Source organism: Gasterosteus aculeatus, chromosome 7 (assembly GCF_964276395.1).
Source record: "Gasterosteus aculeatus chromosome 7, fGasAcu3.hap1.1, whole genome shotgun sequence".
NCBI lineage: Eukaryota > Metazoa > Chordata > Actinopteri > Perciformes > Gasterosteidae > Gasterosteus > Gasterosteus aculeatus.
The window spans coordinates 6,745,493-6,766,881 of NC_135694.1; the positions used below are offsets into that span (position 1 = coordinate 6,745,493).

Sequence of the window (21,389 nt, forward strand, 5' to 3'; positions counted from 1 at the left end):
GACACTTGCAATTCCCAGCACGTTTTGAACCCACAGCACATGCCCTCTGCCGAGCACATAAGTAATATACATGGAAATCCCTGGTTAATATATGAATAATTCTGTGTTGTATATCCAGCCCTTTAGCAAAGAATTTCCATCCTTCTCTCGCTAAATAAACTGTATGTTTAGACTGCACCACTTTGCAAAGTGGAATGTTTATGCATGAAATTGCAGCTGGACAATTTATCTTAGCATGGAATCACATTTATTTACTGTGTGGGAATTGCGTTATTCATGCTTGCCCTTCATTGCATACAACTGGCTAGTATGTCTAGTCTGGCGGTTTACAGCTCTCTTATACTGTATATTTCAGAATGGTTACCAAATGGCCTACTATAAGAAAATGCTATAAATGCATCACTGCACCCGTGTGCAGAAGAGGTAACAACAATATCAAAGGTAGCCCGGGCCATCAGAGTGAGAGCTTCCCGGAGGAGACAGATACCGTTGAGTGAGCCTTGATGGAGAAAATGTATATAGAAAGAGAAACAGGTCAAAGAGATGGGGCTTGGACACAGGGGATGCATGTATATGGGGGAGAACATCTAAAGCCATGTCGTCAGAGACTTAACGGTTACCTAGCAACAATAAATAGAGAGGAAAGACCCTTTTTATCAATGGGAAGCGAATGACGCTTGCACTACTGTACACACTCGGCAGCAGTAGGACATTGTGGTCTCAAAGCGTAAAGCTACATTGTTGGTCAATATTTTGTTTTTTCTAAGCGGATTAGAAAAAAAGATCAATATCACAATTTCTATGAATCTTCTCTTTTAACTTTCTAAAAGAACACATTAAATAAGCAGATTGTGTTAATCTATTCATTTAAAGGAGTATTATCAGAGGAAATAGAGATATGGATGATGAAGCAATAATCTCCCCAGGCCCCGCTCCAATTAAGACAGCTGAGCACTTCCCATCTTTCAATCATGGGTTCACGGGTTCCGTCTTTGTTCCCTAAATTGCAACTCCCGTTTCAAGTGTCTCCTACGTCTTAATATGTAATGAATGCCCGTCGTGACAAATACACGAGCAAATGCCCTCAGGATTTTTCCGACAACTTGTTCCTGTTTTGCCTGCTTGGGAATCGATGCGAGATGCCAGTGTGATAAAATGGTTTACATTATGCAGTGAATCAAATGCTAATTGACACTTTATACTCTTGCAAACGAACAGAGCTATTTGCTGCTGCAACGCAATGTTAGCAAATTTGCTCCTCCAACAAGCACATAATTAGAATGTTATTCTGTCCTCAATCTAACACATACAATTCCAGCTGTGCCAATGACACCACCAAGATTAAAATACCAATCGCCATTTTCTTTTCCTCCTTTGAAGCCCATGTAAAGTATGTACCGTTCCCTAACAACTCGCTGCTCACTGTGAGTCCTCGTGGAGCTGCTAAAGCTGCGGGGCATCAAGGATCGTCAAGGTGATGGGTAGATACTCGGACCCTGGTGTTTCCCACAGAGCCCGAACCGTCGCTCAAAACAGCGCGGTGACAGAGAGTCAGCAGAGAGCTGCAATTATTTCCCGGTTGGTGAAGAACAGAACAGCCCCAAAAAACAGGGATCGCTGTATTTAATCAGCCGCACTCGCTCTGTGTTCACGTTCAGATCTTCTCTCGGGGACTCTGTTGCTGTTTTCGTGGCAGCTCTTCAAGATGTTTTCGCTTCCGACTGTTCCTAAAGAGTGATTGATGTGCATGAACCATAAACAAGGTGGAATAAATTACAGCTTTTGAGAAGGCCTTTCCTTAAAGTGCTTATGCGGGAAGGGAAGAGACAACTTGCATGTGATGTGAGGTTCACTCGGCGCGCACACATCCGCTCAGGGCCGCGTGTCCGTGAGGTTGTCGCGTAGCGCTGTGAGGCAGCCGGGGCCCGTTTCTCGCTCAGAGACACGGATGCTCAGAGGCGCGGACAGGCGGACTGCAATTTCAATATTCAATTTCTGAGACAAATGTTATTATAACAAATAGGTGTGAGATAGATGTCACGAGAGGGTATTTAAACTGACGCACGCGGGAAGGCAGATGAATACTAAGCGCCATCTACAGTCAGTACAGTCAGCGACTGGGTCTTTTTTGTCAGAACGGTGACTCACAGCTATTCAGTTGTTCTCAGGACACAAACTCTGCACATTTGATAATCATTCTCTCAATGATCTGAGCCACGGAGCAATTACTCATCAGGAACTGTAATCACTCTGAGTCTAAGCATCCATTTAATTACAGGGGTATTAACCAAAAAATAATGGCTCTTGAACACCAGTCACACAGAATGAGATTTGGCGAGGGGCCTCTTAGATGACTACCGCCTGTAAATCCAGCCATAAAAATACGGGGCTATTATGTCTCGTACTCGAATGGCTTGTTTAACAAAACTCTAATCGCATGCATAATTTTACACAGTTCATTACTGTAGCTCATTAGGATACAAGAGGTGCTTTGCAGAATAAATGGTGTTGGTGCAGTTCATGAAATGGTGAACACCCACTGCCCTTTGCTAGCTCTAAAATGAGGCTGATGAACAGTAATGGTAAAGTCAACCCGGTTGCCTCATGTGTATATTATTCCTAACGCGACCCTCTAAATATTAATTAAAACAGCAACATGATTTATTCAGAACATCAACCTTTTCCTCGCTGGTGACCACTGTGCTTTGTTTCCCCCGTTTTTAGTCTCCCTCATCCTGTCTCTCCCGGTGATAAGGTGCGACACGGCAGGGGGATGGGACGGGATGGGGGGGCTGCATGGCGGGCGGGCGGCAGGAAACCTCGACGTCGCTCGAGCGAGCGGCCTCCGGCAACCGCTGACCTCGCAGCACGCGCACACACGCACATACACACACACACACACACACACACACACTCATACATACTAACCACGCACCGTGTCGGCAGAGGCAGTGTAGCGACCCAGGGAGCTTGTCCGACACGCTGAGCCGACAACAAGGGGAGCTCAAGTGGCAGAGTAGACCTCGGGGGGGTGGTGTGTGTGTGTGTGGGGGGGGGGGGGTTGCTGAGCGTGTGCCACGTCGCCGCATACGGCCGCACGATGTTGACAGACCGAGCAAATGAACCACTGGCTAAAAGGTAGAAAAGAGGTTATCACGGACTGGCCAGGCAGGGAACCAGGGGCTGAGCAAGTTTGTATAATTGCCTTTTATTACGTGGTTTTGATGTATTTGCGTGAGTTTGAAACAGCTGCTTCAGTTCTTAAAGAGCTTAAAGAATACAAAGAGGCCTCTACAGTAAATACGGATAGAAATAAAAGAGTGTATTGCACTTGAACCTGTGTTATACTTACACGGCCGCAAAGCCTGGGGACGTTTTCTCATTAAGGTTTAATGACATAAAAAGCATTTCACATTCAATCCCACTCTCAGCTTTTTGGGAAGAACTCAAACGCGAGCTGGGAATAAAAATAACCTCACAGAAGGAGAAAAAACAAAACAAAAGCAAGTCTTCTTCCAGCTACAAGAATCGACAATGATAAGTCTGATCACACTTGGCAGTTTGTGTTATGTTTATATGCAGTTTAACAGTGAGTGCCCTTCTCACTGACAGCCAGGCAGCGCCGAAGCAGAGAGCACATCTTCCACGGAGGATGCCAGCTCACCGGCTTAACGTCAAGGGGTGTGTACGTACTCTAGTAGTATTTCCCTGGAGACACCTCTGGCCTAATCACATGCAGATGTGGTGATGCTGATTGATTCCATGAAGGAAGAGACACACAAAAACTATGCAATTGAGCTGTGGTGGTGATTCTTGTTTTCTAGTTTTCAACATATTTCTCAGCATTCATACTTCAAGATCCATCGTGGAAACACATTCTAAATTTGGAACTGCTCACAGAGGCATTTTTGACAGGACTATGAAATTCATGCATTCAATACATATATTCTAGGTGATGGCAACAACAGAGAAAGGCACTCATTATTCCCAAATGCTGCATGTTTTAAACCACTTGAGTTATGACCCGTTATGCAGAGCACTCCACAGGAAGTTTAAAATGACCAAATAAATTCACTCGCAATCGGAAAAAAATTGAAATGCCCTTTTTCGTCACGTCCTTTATTAAAAGACACAGAAATCACTCGACTTGTCAAGTAGCGTACAGTGCACAGTCTCATTGTGCATTCAGGCAGCACGTTCTGAAGTGATTGAACCACCAGAAAACGTACCAATTTGCCACAGAACATTCAGGCAAACACAAATCATCTGCTATTTCAGACTTTTAAATTGCCCAGAGATTTTTTTTACCTGTAATCTGCAGTTCATTTAGTAACCACTGACGTCATACTGGGTTCAAATTACTGGGTAAGAGTACCCACCACTGGTCTTTCAAGCCATTTGCTCCTCTTAATGCATTTTCTGAAACCTGCTGCGCTAGAATAAACGAGGGCAGCTTGAAGAAAAAGCGGAATGCGATGTAGGCGCTTTCCCACCCAGTACATGTTCAATCGATACGAACATCACCTTACACAAGCTTTGTTTGATCTACAAACAACGCAAGACAATTAACCAGGTTTGACCAAAGGTATCATGCTGAAGGATGAGTGAGCAGAGGTGGGTGATGAAAAGATGTTTGGTCTTTTAGTAAAGCATCATTTAATTTAGATTCAGGGAGAAAAAAAAAACATCCAGCAGATGGTGTTTGGAGTTTTAGTACTTCCATCTCCACAGTTCAAGGCAGGGTGAAGCCTTATCCAAAGTGATGACTCAAACCTACTCTGTCTGGCCAAGGCCAGTATGCTATTACGAACACCCCAAATTATGTTACATGTAGTGGGGCATGTCCTCACAAACTCGTGACAGCACACACAACGGCCTATAAGACATCTTGATCCTTAAGAATTGACGTTGAAAAATGTCGCGGGATACGTGTATCTAATTGGTCGTAACAAGTCTGGAGGTTTTTTTTATTATGGCGAGCTTTCGTTCTTTGTAATATCGTCATTTTTGAAAGAATATTCACACATTTTTCCATTCTTTTCTCCATTCTTCTCTCTTACATGATACAGTTCGTAATGATACAAACCACCATCATCATTAGCTGGCTTGTTTCCCTTGACAATCCAGATCATCCACCGTTTCATGTCGGCTCTACAGACAAGACAAGGTGCTGCAAAACCCTAACGAAAACATAATAATTAATAATTGAACATTTGAAAAAATGTACAATCTCAACACAGAGTCAACGGTAGCTATTTTTCATTAAATGAAACATGAAGTATGACATTGCAATACAATTTATTTGAAGTCAGATTTTCCCGCTTTTAGTTAGTTTAGTTATCACCTGCCGTTGTTATGATACTACCAGGTGTATATCAGCAACATAGGGATGCGGTACAGTGGGCGAGAATGATGATAATACCCGAAGTGGGATCATACCATGTTCATGCCAAATAAAAGTGACAGGAGGAGACACTAATCCCTGTCTGTCCCGCTGCAGTTTTTTGACTGTAATCTCAGATTAATGTCCAGGAAATGTCTTTACAAGGTGATTGCACACAGGGCAGATGTTACCACATGTCAAGTCACGTGTGGCACCAGAGCAAAGGATTGCTTCCAAAAGGAATGCATTTTCATAATGCAAAATTGTGTTGTTGGCCCATATATATATATATATATATATATATATATATATTACTATACATATATTACTAGGTTGCCGTTTGGATGCAGGCTATTACTTAACTCCAAGTAGCAGACATGTAGAATACTTTTATAAATTATTTAAATTTTCATTTAATGGTCTAAAGTTCTCTGGGTGCTGTGGTACACGATCATTTGGATCCGATGATGGAATTATGTTCAGGATCAGATTTTTCTATATTTTACACACACAACATGGATTTAAAATATATTTAGGGACAAGGACACGAGTTTTGCCATACAGTAGATAATTATAATTAATGGCTTTGCCATTTGCAAAGGTCATACAAAGTGTTTTGATCTGTAACAAATACTTGAGTACTACTAGAGCACGTTCTTGTTTTCTGCCGCGTAAGCCGGGAATAGGTTAAATACACACAGCTGCTCCGGAGAGTTGCAGAGATTGGCTTGATCAATGACTTAATGCACTCCACTGAGGCTGCTTCACATCCCTCTCACGAATCATTTTTCACCTGGCACCTCAGCACTCTACAGAATAACTGAGAGGGATCATCTTGATCGATTTCTTTCCTCCACACTGATTTGGATCAATAAGGATTCCTGCATCAGAAACTACCAACTCCTTTGCTGCTGCTGATCTCAATCGTCATTTAAAATTGGATGGCAAAATATGTTGACGTAACTGATTCGCATTACTAGCCTACTGTGGCTATTAATAGTCCAGCCACATGTTCATAAAAGGCAGTCCATGTATTTTAAGCAATGCCATACCTCAGATCTCATTTCTTTCCATTATTTTCTCATTTAAAAGGTAAAAATATCGTTAAACCCTCACAAAGTCCATCCTTGGCCTCAACTGGAGGGCTTTAAGAGACAATCTCTCTCTTAAATTGTCTTCATCCACGACCAAATCTATTCCAAGTGCACTTTCTGGCAGATGATTCACTGGCATGTTGAAAAAGCAGTTGGAAGTCGCCGAGATTGTTAAAACCTGCGGGGGATAAAATGCATGCACCTCATCAGTATGCGATACATCAAAGATGCCGAAATGCCTCAATGACGCGCTCACTGGCGTGATCAAAACAGAGCCCTTAAAATGTAAAATCTCTCTCTGCGATGGAAAAGAGGCACTAATAAAAACAACAATCTTCAGAAAAAACAAAGGAAGAAACTAGAGTCCCTGGAGTGGAGCACCTTCAAAGGAAATATGAATATGCCTGAGTGTCATTTTAATAATGAACTTGAATTCAACCTTCATCCATCCACTTACCGAGAATAAAAAGATAACCCATTTCCAGTATCATCAGATAACAGCATGTAAGATGGACATACCATAAGATTCTTTTTTTGCCGCTTGTTTACGCTGGCTTCTGTGCTGGGGAAGTTGTTTTTTGCTTTGGATCTGAGGGTAATGTGGTGGGGAGTTGAAGAGGATCATACATGCTCATTTTTACCCACGGCAATTCCAGTCCTTTATTATGGGAGGCTGCGCCGGGTTAACGGCACAGGGAGGCCTCCACGCCTGAGGATTATTGCCAATACAATCCCACGAAACAGCCGCGGAAGGCAGATAATTGTCTCAGGGTGAATGACGATACTATTTTATCATAGTAAGTAGAAGGGGTTATACAAATCAAATAAAGCTTATTTCCGGAACCTATGTTTCATTTATGAGACGCTCATATGAAGCCTGTTTTTTCTTGGTTTATATTCATAGTTTAGGCAAAGACATTTGGGTGGGGGGAGGGGGGGATTTAGCAGAGTGCCCAAGGAAATGAACAGGGGTTGCAGGGCCAAGCCAATATGTACGCTCATAACAACAACGACACGGGGACTCCCCGCCCCCGAGTGAGTTTGGATTTTGTTAACTAAACCGCTCTTTACCTATTACATCCCGGCTGCCAATCAGTAAATGCTCCCCCGAGGGAAGCCCTCTCTCCGCATCATGCAAAACCCTTCTGCAGACCTGCCCCTTCCTCCGATCTGGACAAGCCAAGTTGCGCGGAGCCAGAGGTAAAGCTTTTCGGAACGGCCTGCCTTGGTCATTACTTGGTGACAGCATGCTGTATCGCCTCAGGTTGGTAAGTGAGCGAGGCGGCCGCGACACTGAGACAAAGAGCTCGTGTTTCTCATCAAACCGAGCTACGCTGGGCCTCTTTAGTGACTCGTGTTAGGTCAAAGCGACTGGCAGGTTGACGGTCAATCTGCTGCTTGCCAAATCACAAAGAGATGCGAATGCAGACAGAGTCTGGCTTGATGTGTTATGTGTCGCAGCACGTGTCTTTTATTTTTATTTTTGGGCTACTGCTTCTATAAATGATCCCAATTATGTCGTAGGACGTTTGCTTGAATAGGTAGTTGTATTTCTTCTTTGCTTTGTTCATCAGTTAGAATACATGTAATGCTCAATATCAGAATAATGCCTTCATTTGGGGATTCTGTAACGTTAAAAATACACATCGCTTTTCTCTACTGTTCTTTAAGGCTCTCTCCCGATGTATATTACTCTGATTGCTCAGCGTTGCAAGGTTTTCCACATCTGTGCTGTCACAGCAGCCAGACATACAGTGGTTCGGTCAACTACACTGACATCTACACTTCTACCACTTTATATACTATATGACATCGCAACCACATCATCCCACAGGCTAATTTAAAAGTCAATTTCTGAAAATGGGCAAAGAAATGCAGTTCTTTGTGGTTTGAGTATTGATACTTTCATAGTATATACTGTATATATATCCACATGTCATCTGCATTATTTAGGCTTTTCAAGCTTTTTGAATATTATTATATTATTGTTTTTGAGAGAGTATTGTTCTTGAATGGTGCTGTTTTCAACATTTCACAACCTGTTTTTTAATTAGAAAGCTACTTATTTCAGTTTGACCAAGGGCAACGCTGTCCATGAAGAAATATACTACGCAAGCATGTTGTTTATGGTTTGCGGCACAGTCGCCCCACCCCCAACAGCACAATTTATCATGAGTCCAGTTAGTAATGTCCATTGGTAGGACCATCGCCGTTTTACAAAACTTTTAAAACCAATATGTGCTGCCGATGAATTGGTGTGGAATGAATGCTGACTCAATGAGCTAAAACAAAAAGAGGGATTTTTAGTTGTCAGTACTCACCTGCTGCATCAGGGCTTAATCCTGTTTGCACATTGGAAATCCCTGCTTCTTTTGCTGTTTGTTCTGGTTTTTGACCTGAGCCACATGCTTTAGTTTTGACACCCTTGAATACCCAGAGTTTCCCTCGCGTGTTAGCAAAGAAAAAAGGGTCAATCGAAGAAAATGAAGAAAATTGCATTTTAAATATTCATTGGGCTCATTGTCTTTTCCCTCCCATCTGTGTTGAAGAGAGATCATGGTACTCCGCCGTGGATTTTGGCAATTACTTCTCCTTGTAACCTCCCCATGTCCAAAGTCACCCTTGCAAACTCGAGAGGCATGAGCCACCTCAACCTAATTGTGAGGTTAGACGAGGATACCAACAGACCGGATGCCGGATTGGAGCAGACCTCTGCATTGTCTACTGTGAATCAATGCTAATGCCATGGCTGTGCAGTGTGAAAAAGATTAAAGTATAGTAATAATTGCATGTCTGGCAAAATGAGCCATTGAGAATATCAGGGCCTACCCTGGTGTGGTAAAAACTTGTTACGTCTTGATTTCAATTTTATTTGTTGACATGTCTTACTTTAAATATATGAAAGCCTGTCTGACTAAAAGTGTAGCTTTTGGGCCAATTAAAAATACAAGGTACCTAACTAAGTAGTGACAGCAGTGCCTTACGGGTCTACACAGCTCAGACGGGATTTGGGGCGAAAGGCTTCAGGTACACGGCAACACTGCACACTATCATCCCAGTATGGACGCAGGGAGTAAGCTCCCTGGCGTCTTTGTTCCTTGAGTGCCAATTACCTCATCCATTTGAATTATGCCCTAAGTGGCGTTTATTAATATGAATAAACACAATGCATAACCAATTGAAATGTTCGTTAGCTCCATGCGTTGCAAAAAATGCAATTTTATTGTGATTGTTACCCCTTAGTAACCAATAAGAAATGTTGGCATCTATGCAATTATGTGCCACTTTGCCCAGCTTGCAGTCTTAACACCCGTCCCACAGCACGTTGCAAGTAGTAGCCGTGGTTTAAGGAGCTTCAAACTTAAGAAGACCTCATTCCGGCTAGCTGGCACTGCAGCCAGCGTAATACCCGGTGGCCGCGGTTTTCCATGCTCCTGACTGAGAGAGGTGTCTGTCCTCAAAGATGACTAACAGACCGGTCATACTGGATCCAACATAAACTTATTATGAATATCTGTGGCAACAGATTGCACTCGTGGAGCACCCTTCATCAAAGCTTTTAACACCATGCTCAGTCAGGTTTTACTCATTAAAAAAAGTGGTGATGACACCAGATGGGAAAACAGAATTACTGCCCGTTAGCTGATACACAAAAACAAGACTAAATGACTTTGCCTAAGTCAATCAACCATGAAAAACAGTACTTGCACTGTCTTTTATTTCTCTCTGTCTTAATAATGCCCTTCCTCTATCCAGGACCTCTCCCTCGTTCTCCTGCTCTCTTTTTGTGCCACCGCCCATTTGGCTACTGTTCGTGTTGCAAAGACCTCCCAATGGCTCAGTAGTCAGTTGGTCGTCCTCGGCTCCTGCATGCTCTGGTGAACCCCCTCGCCACCTGACGCTGGGACATCCAGCGTACATGTCCATTATCGGCAGGTCCGACCCGGCCCGGCCAATTTACGGGTCAGCGGCGAAAATGCAGCATGCACCTTCTTATGTGTGAAGTCATCTAGCGGAGGAGGTATTGCTTTTGTCCCCCTCAGATCTTTTGTTCTCACAGGACCATTGCAGTCACACTAAAGTGATCTAAACGTGATCTCCACACTCCATCCTTTGATGTAAAACACATAAGTTTCAAAAGAACATAAGTCAGTGTCATTTTGTATCCTTTGATATGAAACTGCTTGACACATTTGAATTTTCACAAGTGCAGTCATTTATTTAGACAGACACCGTAAATCAAAGGTAGACATCTACAAGATAAGAGCAATCAAGAGCTTCTGGTTTCCCCTTCTAATATTTATCCTCACAGAACTTTGACTGTACTTGTATCAATATTTAATCATAGCCTCATTCCTCCATAGTTTTCCAGTTTTTCTATGCACACACACAAGGTGTTGGGTCATTCAACTCAACAGCCATAAGGACTGAATATTCATTCTGCACAACATCACCTTTCTTAAATGAAAAACAAACTAATAGCACCCAAGTGAATTACTGATGAAATTGTCTCCTTTAAAGGCCACAGCTGAACAGCCAAGTTGGTAACGCCGCCTAGATCCAAGTTTACTTTTCAGTCGCTCTTAGCTCCGAATTAAATTTAGACGATTAAATGTATTCCAGTGTTGGGAATGCAGGTAGCACACAGAGGTTTGATTAAAAATGTAACAATACCATGACAGGGAAATCAAATTAAGAACATATCTGCCTGAGTAAATCAAGTGCTAGACTGTGGAAACTCAGTGTCTCGCTAAGGGAGTGTGCGTTTGTGTGTGGAGGTTGTTGCGCGTGCACGAGCGCACACACGCACGCACGTACACGACACCGCCATCGCGCTACGCCAGATAATCCACATCCTGGACAAGCGCAAACTGCAGTCTTCCAGAACACTGCAGAAGGTAATTAGAAATTAGGCCAGCCCTTGGATCATGAGGCAGACGGCGTTCTCCAGTGCATCCTATCACCCCGACTCTCCCCGGACAAAACAGGCTTAGGCCAAGTGAACAATGACTCAGACCTCCTCACTGTGACAAAAACGCAAGCAGGCGTCCTGCACTGAGCCCGCCGGGGACGGTTGTCCTTGGTGAATAGCTTCCCGGTGAATTAGCGGCAGAGGTCACTGGTTGGCATGCCTGGCTCGGGCAAAATCTCTAGAGGTCTGTGACACTGTATAAAAGTTGAAGTCAATCAAACCTCATGTGAAGCTGTGACATGTGGCACTCTTCTTGGCGTTTTTGGTTGTAGGAATAAATGCCTGTCTTCATCCAAAGACACGTTCTGCACAGGCAGCCGCAGCTTAGTGTCCCAAACACACAGGCGCACGCAGACATCTCTGACTGTTTTGATGATCGTCATCGAGCTGCGATGTAACATCTGGTCCCCTGACAGGACGTGCACGCATGAGCAGGAGAGAGCTCGTAGCAACTTAGACAGTGATCGCTCTTTTTGTTAGAGGGTGCGAGGGGAAAGTGTGCAAGGAAGCGGGCGCAAAATTATTATTTTGAGCGTGCCGGCGTGCACGCGCATGCCTCCCTTCTCCACGGCCATCAGGGCTGATGATGTGTTCAAGGTGGCACAACCGCTCGGGGATAGAGCGCCAGCCGATTACTAAAGGGGGACACCAGCCATCGAGACGTTCCACTTCATGAAGTGTGTAAATCAGGCGGCAAGGAGGGCGTGGGGGGGAGGGAGGGTGAGGGATTAGAAAGGAATGGAATAGCCAGGCCAGGGCCGGACCACCTCATCTGGGAGAAGTGGGAGGAGGGGATTAGAGGGATGGAGAAGATGGAGAGGCGGTTAAGGGGAGCAAAGAGGAGAGAGTCACACAAGTAGGGATACAAAGACAGAGTGAAACTTAGAGATAATAGATGAGTGATGCTAGATAGGGGGGCTGGAAGCGCAAAGAGCCAGTGAGCTGATCGCGGGAGAACTTCCCCATACTGGCATCTTCAATGAAGCAGACTCCAAGCAAACAGCTTTGCTTCCTCTGAGAGGATTTCTGTTGAAGAGCTACGGCATGAATTAACAACTGCACAGAGCAAAGACGATAGATTGTCAGCTCTGCCCGGCCTCGGACGAGTTAAACAAGCCTGTGTATTGACTTGTCATGCGTGTCATTCTGACCTTGGGGCATAAAAAAAACCAAAACAAAAAAAACGTTTTCTGTCTAACTGGAGAGACTTTTTGCAGCTTCAAATAAGTCTTTGTATGCTGATCATCCCCCTCCACTTCACCCTCTCTTGGTTACCATGGCAACAGGAGTTACGGAGTTTGAAAAAAAAAAGAAAAGTTGCCAACATTCATAGACATGTTCTTGGGTCATTTTATAGCTGCGTTTGCTTTTTTGCAAAAAAGGTTTTTTACATTTTTTACAGTAGTTATCTGCTGATTTTCAAATAACAAGATGAGTCAAGAGAGTTGTGTTCAAGTAGCAAAGGCATGTTCTGACAATAATGTCTGGCAATTCAACTTCTCTGAAACAACAAAGGTGCATTTTAATCCGCTTCAAGGATTTAACTTCTGCAGACAAATGTGTAGAAAATACCTTCAAACATATTTACTTTGCGCTGAATCAAAGCCGGTACATTGGCTGGATGCTGATGTCCAGTAAAGAGCTATGATGCGAAACTCAAGCATTAAAGGTTGAGCTTCATGCGTATGGCATCACAATGCATTGCTTATGAAGCACACCATATATTGTAGATTATAATTGTATCAACTCCAAGTATATCAATCTCAGCTATTGCATATTTTAAAGGTCATGCAATTATGTGTGCTATTATCATTTCTTATCATGAAGCACTATCTATCCTCACAATTCGAAGGCCTGACTAATATTGCTCATATTTTTGAGCGATGATAATGAGTGACTCTTCCCTATTTTGTTAATAAGAATGTGGAACTAAATGGGCAGATTGGCTGAGTGATTTTGTCAGATCTATGGAGTTTAGTAGTGCGCTAGTGTGTGTGTGTGTGTGTGTGTGTGTGTGTGTGTGTGTTTGGCGGTGGTTTTGTGTAATGGAGCTTCTCTCTATTGGATCCCATGATGTAATCCATCTTCTGGATAATTAGCAACGAGGGGAAAGACGGGAGGAGGAGGAGCTGGCATGCACCGTTCTAGATGAAGGCTCTTTTACCCTGATGGAGGGTGTGTTCAATAGATTTCTGACATGTTAGTCCGTCATCACAAACGTGGTGGCTCCCACATAATCTGAAGCCTCTCCTAGACCGTCTGAGCCGCCCCTAGTTCTTCTTTACTCCTTCAGCTAAAGTTTGCATCCATTTGTTGACAAATGCGTGAGCATTATACAGTATATGCGTACTATTCCAGAAAGCGGGTGACTTAAAGATTCTCTGGAGACTATGGGGACACCAGGGAAGTGGACTGAATGCCAATGCAACGCCTCCGGGGCAATTACGGCTTCCGCGCTCCATCGTGGGCCGCTCTCACTTTCTGATCCGCATACCGCCTCGTGCTCACTGGCGCACGCGCTACAAGAGGAGACCATCGGCAGGAAGGAATCTGATTTATTGCTGGAGCCTGAGATTAAATAACAGTGCACAGAATTGCTGCTGACCAACGGCAGAATGAAGCAGCGAGGGGAATATGAAGAGCGCCGTCTCTTTCAATCGCAAATGCCAAAAGAAATGGGTGCACTTTAGATCATCTATATTTAATTTTAGTGGCCATCGCTGGACAACGAATGAAAACGAGAGGGCGCATGTGTCAATACAGTTGCCCTCCTTTGCGATTTAGCTGCTGCTCTGCTTTCTCTTCAGACACATTCTCATTATTAAACCCAGTTACATCACTGTGTGTGTGTGTGTGTGTGTGTACACAAACAAGCAGTGTCGTGTCATTCCTATCCTTTTGTCAGCGTGCGCACTTTGTGTTTGTGCTTGCGCCCGCTCCAGCGAGGTGCTGGTTCGGGGGCTCTTGGGAGGGGTCAAAGGGAGGGGTCGTTAATCAAGACGGACGGGAGCAACAAACTGGCGCCCCCGCGGGACCCCCAGTGTTACTGGGAGCTGCGGGTCCCTCAGCCCAGATGCGTCTCTGATCGGAGTACTAATTAAGAACTGTGCTGCTCCGCTCCTCAGCGGAGGCAAGGAAGACAACCTTTTGTTCCCTGCCTCACAGCACACCGTCAGACAAGCGCCCAGGAGCAGGTCCAGCCAGCTTTTTAGTACAAAAGAAACAAAGGTATATTAGGTGCATGCATTCCTGAGAACGGCCTCGTGTTTTGCTTTCTGGTGAAATTGGTCGTCGTACTGTATGAAATGACATAATTAGAAAGCAGAAAACAAATGCAGTGCAATATGCACGCAATGTCCAATTACAATTCCCATTGTTGGAAAAAAAAGGTGGTTTTGCAGATTTTTTTTTTAGTTTGGCGAAGTACTTAAACAGAGCAAGAAAATGCAGTAATTAGGCTGCGCTGGCAAAGACGTATCATCACTTACAATAAAAAGCTTCTTACCGGGCTTTTCCCATGCTTCAACAGCACTCATCAAATTGAACAACCTCTATTCATCCTTGTTTTTTCTTTCCTTCCTCAGACTGCACTAATGATCAATTCCAGCCCTCAGCATATTTATTCATGAGTGTATCACAACTGGTTCGTCTAGAAGTACTACATGACGTCTCACCTCCCACACTTTTAGCTCAGAAGGCATTTCTCTCTTCTCATTCTCACAATGGGGCTTTGTTGACCCTGTATACACGCGCTGCTATTTGCCATTGGATAATCTGAGCTCTTGTATTTAGTTTCCACTGCTTGTCAAGGCGGACAGATGAGTGTGTATCAGTGTGCGCACATCGAGCATTGTTTATGTGCGTTCTTTTTTCTCTCTTTATTTATTGAATAACTTATTTCGTCAATGATTAGTTTGATTAGCATTATTAGCGTTCTCATTGAATAGTTTGATTTGATATGGAGGTAATGTTCTTACTTAGAAAATGTTAATCCCAATTTCCTGATTGCACTCACGAGAATTTTTGAAGTAACTTAAACGCTTAGTCCACCAGGGGAATTGTTTCGGTTTCATTTGTTTTTGACTGACAAAATGATTAACGAAAACAAATTAATCTCACAAAATGAGTTAACTGTTCCAAAAGTTCACATTTTTATTAAAGTAATTGGGCTCCTAACTGTCTATCTGTCATTGCATGGATACCTTTTATATCATAATTCTGTAATCACGCACCGTTTTTAGCCAATCTTCCTCGTGTTGCGTGTCTGTATCTCAGGCCAAATCACTCATGAATGTATTATTTTTAAGTAGCTCAACTAATCAATAGAATGAATAATGGCAAGCCAAAAAGCTCGTTTCGAAAACTCAAAAGTGATAACACACATTCAGCGGTCAATTCGGTTCATGGCCCTTCATATGGCCAATAGAAGGCATCGCTTTGTCTCTCGACACACTGTGGAATGTTGCTGTATGGTGTAGCAAGCATCTCATCTGTGACTCTGACTCTCCTTTCCTGCTTGCCTTGGTGTGTGTGAACACAGCCCGCACGTTTTGTATCGCGTTTTCATCTATTCACAAATACTTCACAGGGAGTTTTCGGTCTCTCCATCGCTCTCCCTGCTTATCTCAGTGCCTCGCTGCCGCCTCACCTTTCCTTTCTCGCTTTTCTCCTTGCCAGACTAATGCGATGCCCCATTTGAGGGCAAGCTCGGTGGTTAGAGTTTCCTCCCGGCGATATGATTACGTGTTATTAGCTGGTTCAGCCCGACAGTCAGCAAGTGAGAGAGGTCTGTGGTATTGATTGCTTCTACTTTAGAGCTCTTGACCTCGTTCTTTAGCCTTATTTCACTCCTGGAAATGAGCCATCCTACTATGTCATCTGCTATTGAGCTCAAGCTGAAGAGATGCATGTATAAGTCTTCACGTATATACCTATACATCTCTCTTTTACCCATCTATCTCCTTGACTTCTCATCTTGATGTCCTGCAGCCATCTACACCCTCCGCTGTGTGGTCGCTGAAGAATATGAAGTTTTCGCTCAGGCTGTCTCGCTGGGGAAATATAAGTTGACTGTGTATTGCATTACTGTTTCTAAGCCTCACATCAGGAGGTGATCAGATTCCCTGAGGTAGAAGGGCCACGGGAAATGGAGAAAGAGAAGAAAGAAAGTCTGTGTTTGGGTTTGTCTCGCTGTGTGTGAGCCTCGGTGATTGTGGGTGCATATTTGGACTATACTTTTCACTAGATCACGTCTGAACAGGCCGTTGTGTTTGTATATATGTCTGAGACCGGTAGGGAATAATTTGACGGCGTGCACACAGCGTCCGTTTGCCAACAGTTTATATAAAGCCTCCAAAGGGCAATTCGTTTTTTGAACAAACAAACATGAACAAGAGACGTAACCTGGCTGACTTTCAAAGGATGGAAGGAATGATTGTTGGTGCTCTCATGAGGCGGATCCAGTACTGAAGGAACAGCTACTATCCTGGGATTTTTAAATGCTTTTAAAATTGGCAGAAAATATGAAATCAGCAGTTTGCTGTGTGAAAAAACAAATTTTCACTGAGATATGTGACAGCAACAAACTGATTCTCTGACCCTACCCAAGGTTTGTTCACAAGTTGGTTTCGTTTACTCATCTGTGATTGAACATATATCCCCACCAATCAGAAATAGGGTCCTCACTTTTCATTCAGTAACGTAAAAAAAGGCAAGAAACAGCATTACTGAGTATCAGCTTAACAGGCATATAACGGTGCAGGGGAGCAAGTCAATCAACTGCTACTGAGTGACTCTGTAATGGTCGGCCTGACCATCACACTGCCCAGACAGCCAGTTTGCTTTTCCACTAAGATTGTTATTACTCAGGGAGGTACTAAACAACCTCAAAGTGAGTGTCTCTGTTTGTGTGCAAGATAGAGAAAAGAGGGTAAGGTTGGAACTGCAGCTGTGGCAAAGATGATTATCATTATTATTATATATTAAAATATAGTTATATTATTATTATTATGATGAAAGACCGGTATTCATCCTATGCCATGTGACGTCAATATGACAACTACATTTTTTATTCAAAGGGGGATCTGATGCGGTCCCCCGTCAGCACAGGCCCAGGAGGGAGGACCATTAGTTTGAATCAAACGCCACTGTAACCGAGAGGCCGCCCGTCTTCATGAGGATAATTACTAGAAATGTCAGACTCAGCGCATGCCCCGCCCTCCCTGTTACCCCAATCCATGAATCGCGATAAACCACAATGCCGGACATGTATCTCTCTAAGAGGGTAAACGCCATGGCATCTACTTCACCAGGACAATTAGTCAGCATTAGTCGATTATGTCCTCCATAATGGAATTACATGCCGATGAGAAACTCTTACATGTAATTATCCCTATTGAACCTTTATGGACCAATCATTTTAGTTATTAAGTAATAGGAGAAAGAGGGAGCCATCTTCTTTGGGAAACATTATGTATTCATTAGGCAGTTAGTAGTTACCTTAAAACAGTAAAATGGGGGAAAGAATAGTCAAACAACTGTGTTGACTATAATATTTCCACTCGATATTATTTGTATGCAAAGCGAGTTCATGGAGCCCAGCAAGGCTTTTATGTGATAAAATCTGGAGGGTAGTCTGGGAGGTGTCTTCAGATATTGGAGATACATTACAATTAAACTAAAATTACTGCATTTTGGTAATGGCGATGTTTTTTCCACAATTTCATATTTATTTCTGAGCTGTGGTACTTGTAAAAAAGGGATACGACATGGTAGCTGAACCTTAATTCATATTTATGTTGGCAATTAAGTTTATGTGATGTCATTTTGGGTGTGGGTCCATGTACAGGGCGGTGATGTGAACTTCAGCAAATGAATGATATTAGCGATACCTGTATAACCAGTGACGTGAGAAGCACAGAGTAAACAGTATAACCCAAATGTGTAAAGTAGCTGCTTAAAGTTGCTTAAAGTGATGCCTTATTTTACAAAAGCTTTATCAGCAAAATTTGATTTCATTAAGAAAATAAAATGTTATTATGTATGTGTAAGTGTCCGTTTCAGTGTGTAGTATTATTATAACTAATCATTATATCAATTTAACGATACGTTCCAGCAGGTCATTGTGGGGCTAAATTAAAATGATTCCAGAATGATTTCTGATGCTTAACTGTAAAGCACTGCATACTATTTTATAAATGAAATAAAAATACTATAATACAATGCCCTGCGATTGACTGGCGACCAGCCTGTAGTGTATCCCGTCTCTCGCCCTGTTAAGCTGGGAATGACTCGAGGAAAAGTGTTCATTATGAATTAATGAACGATAATATTACATTTTTTGATGTATTATTTTTAAATACTAATCTGCAAAATACCAAAATACGACTGACAATTACATTTTGTTGTTAAAGGTACAACACTTCCTTTTAAAAAGCTGTGAGGAATAAAGGGATATAAACCCAAAGTACATTAAGCACTCACTCTTATACTTCAGTTGCTCGGTAGCCATTGCAAACATTATGAAATAAAGACCAAAGTTGATACAGAGTCCCAAGATTCCAAAGTCTCATCAGCTCTTTGATGGGATGTCCCCGTCTCCTGAACTTTGACTGATCGCTCTCTCCAGGCTATTGCAGGGTGTCAGGAGGATGGATGAGGTGGCAGGGAGTGATTGACAGCTACCGGGCTCTGGCTGCTCCCCAAGCAACTACACTTCAACCAGCCTTTCTAGAAAAAAATTGCCGCTGGTAATTGAATCCTACGTGCATTATAGGATGCAGGCAACGTTTCGGAAAAGGCTTTTATCAATTACAACATCCTGCCGCAGGGTGTGTCTCACCAGGACTTTTCTACTTTCCTCTCGCCATTCAATGCAAAACATTTGGTTGTATTATAGTTAAGAACCCTTGAAAGTCACAACTATGTTTAAATGCCCTCACATATCTAACATGTCTGTTATGCATGCTGAGTGTGCACTAGGGACAGCTGTCATGAATATAGCTTTTAATTAGTTAAACAGTGACAAGTCTTAGTCAACCAACACACGTATGGTAACAAACACAAGTGAATTGTTATGGATCTATCATGTTCCTCAGTACATGCGTTAATTTGGTCCAACCCACGCACAGGATATGAAGAAATCAATATTGCTTTTCCATGTCCGTGGCTGCGCTAGGTGGGCCTAATTGAAATGTATGAGGGAGCCTGCTAAATGATCTGTGCAGGCAAGGGAGCCGCAGTGATTGCAAACATATGGTACTATTCTTTTGACAAGAGAAACATTTGTACAATGCGGCAAGAGAAACTGAGCAAATGAGTTGAAGTGAAGGACACCGAAGAAAGAAAGCAAGACAGGAGAGTGACAGAGGGAGTAAAAGAATGATGTTTCTTAATGTTGCCGTAATTGCACTCCGGAGAGATATTTCATTAGACTCCTGAATGCTTGAGCGAGTCGGTTAGAGCAAGAGATGAAGGTAGAAAAAGCAGAAAAGGACGTGGGTGTTGGAACATTATTGAGCCATTAAAAACAAATGACAGCAAAACAATGAAATTGAACATCAACTGCTTTCACATGTAACCTGTAACAATAAGCTTGACCTGCATGACCGTGTGCTTGGTAACGTTTGAGTGAGAAACGTCGATTCATTTTCTGGTTCCTTCTTTTTTTTTTCCTCCTTCGGTCCCTCCCTCCTCCATCTCTCCCACCGTGCCTGTCTCTCTCTGTCTCTCTCTAATAAGCTATTGGTATTTTGTTTAGTAATGACTGCGAGACTAATCGGTCAGGTGCCGTTCGGAATGAGCAATGAGTAGAAGTGTCATTTTTTAGGCTCACTCGATTTCAATTGGTCAGTTTAATTATGTCCTCTGGGTAAGGGCTACCGTCTCATGTGTGCTGAACGGGCACTCCACCACGCCACCGCTCCATGATGCAGTGATTAGTCAGGACCCTCTTGCTGTAATGTGTCTAACACAAGTGAGTCATGTCCGTTCGAATCGAAGCGAGGAGTCAGACAGCAAGCGTGTTTAGACGTCATTGTTGCTCAGAAAGTCTTGAGGGTGTAATGAGGATTTTTTCAAGAGATTATCATAGTTTGAACAAACAAAATGTCTGGTGTCATTGTGACATCAGCTGAGATTTCAGATTCAGTATTTCAGTATTTCCCTTTCCGGTACCAGAACAACAGTTTGTAGACGTACTTGGGCAAACCTTTTTTCCAAATGGCCCTCAAGTTCTTCACAAATGCCAGGGTGTACACATAACGGGCTGAGAAGGGATTTCATCACAGCCAATTAGCAATAATGGTTCTTTACACATATGGCCTGAGGCTAGAAAACAAAGTTTGAGACCCATCTCACAGCCTTAGGAAGGCCCACGAGCCAATTTCAAGCGTGCCGATATGACTCCTAAGTTATCTGAACCTTGCACATTGCCTGACAAATGGAAACTAATAAATTGCAATCTTTGGATTGCAGATCGCCGCCATGTGTGTCTGCCACGACTACTGCTGTGATGTTAGATTGAATGATGCCAACTACAATCGCCGTCAGAAGCTTGCATTTGTGATGCAAAAGACTCATCCTCTGTGCGGCTTACTGCACCGGCACATACAGTCAAACTGCAGTTCACTATTTAACGCTTCATGTTGACTGTGTAATGCTTCCTCTGAACAGAAAAGGTCAGGCCTAACGCACCGTAGGAGTCCCACTGAATGCTAACGATAGCTCTTACACTTGAGAGGACTTGTGCAGTTGCAGTCTGGCCAGGGTTTGGTTTGTCATTTGCTACGCAATGGTTAATGTATATAGAATGTCAGTAATTGTCCCTCATCTCTGAGCAAATTAAGTGTGGAACAATTTTAGTGAGGAGTCAGCAATCATTGACTAAATTAGTCAATAGAATGATTTAAATCATTGCAACCATCAGAAGTACTTGAGCATA

General features: G+C 43.1%; 1 protein-coding gene across 31 annotated transcripts in view; it reads left to right on the plus strand.

Moving 5' to 3' along the window:
• Positions 1–21,389, plus strand: part of ptprda (protein tyrosine phosphatase receptor type Da) — a 292,349-nt gene that overhangs the window by 45,854 nt on the left and 225,106 nt on the right. The window lies entirely within an intron of this gene.